Raw genomic sequence first — 1,293 nt, forward strand, 5'->3', positions numbered from 1 at the left:
GACAGTGAGCATCCTTTCATGTGTTTGTTGGCTGCTTAGATGTCCTCTTCAGTGAAGTGCCTGTTCATGTCCTTTGCCCATTTTTTAATTAGGTTCTTAGTCTTTTGTTGCTGAGTTGTAGAAGATTTATATATATTTTTGGATATTAGACTCTTATTATAATGTTGTTGTTGGGTGCCATCGAGCCAGTTCCAACTGATAGTGACCCTATTACAACAGAATGAAGCACTGCCTGGTCTTGCTCCACCCTCACAATCGTTGTTATGTTTGAGCCCATTGCAGATATTTTCTCCCCTTCTGTGTTCTGTTTTCACATTTTCTTGGTAGTGTCCTTTGATGCACAAAAGTTTTTAATTTTGTTGAAGTTCAATTTATCTATTTTTTCTTTGGTTTCTTGTGTTTTGGTGTTGTATTTAAGAAACCATTGCTTAATCCAAGTCGTGAACATTTACACTTACATTTCTTTCTAAGAGCTTTACAGTTTTAGCTCTTACATTTAACTCTTTAAACCATTTTGAGTTAATTTTTGTATATGATATGAGGTTGAGGTTCAAATTACAAGTTCATTCTTTTGCATGTGGAGATCCAGTTGTCCTAGCATCATTTGTTGAAAAGACTGTCCTTTCCCACTGAATGGTCTTGGCATCTTTGTTAAGAATCAACTGACTGGGGATCACATTGACAACAGCAACTCTAAAGGTTAGATGAGAAGCTTAGAGGGGCAGTCAGTTTATCTTAATGGTGGTGGAATAATTTGGAAAAGGATAGTGAGAATGGTTGCACAACTTGAAGAATGTAGTTGATATAACTGAATTGTACATGCAGAAATTGTTGAATTGGTGTATGTTTTGCTGTGTATATTTTCACCCCAAAAAATTTTTATGAAAAGAAAAAAAATCAATTAACCATAGATCCATGGGTTTCTCCCAGGCTTTTAAAAGAGCAAGTGTCCAAAGAAGAACTCCTGATCTTCCCCTCTGTAACAGATAGGCACAGGTCTGGTTCGTTAGAAGGTACACAAATCATCAAGCTCACACACATATTAGCACAAACAACAAGTGAAAAGAGCTATGAAGAAAATATACCAGAAAGTGGGATAGAGAGTCTGGGGACTGTGATAAATTGGATGGTCAGGGAGAATCTTTCTGAAAAAATAATATTAAAGTTGAGACCTGCATAACAAAGAATAGCCAGCCACATGAAAGCCTGGAGGAAGAACATTCTAGACAGAATAAAAAGCTACTGCAAAGGCCGTAATGTGAGAAAGAGCTTGGTGAGTTCAGGGAACACAAG

This window comes from Trichechus manatus, unplaced genomic scaffold, assembly GCF_000243295.1.
Source record: "Trichechus manatus latirostris isolate Lorelei unplaced genomic scaffold, TriManLat1.0 scaffold00093, whole genome shotgun sequence".
Classification (NCBI taxonomy): Eukaryota; Metazoa; Chordata; class Mammalia; order Sirenia; family Trichechidae; genus Trichechus; species Trichechus manatus.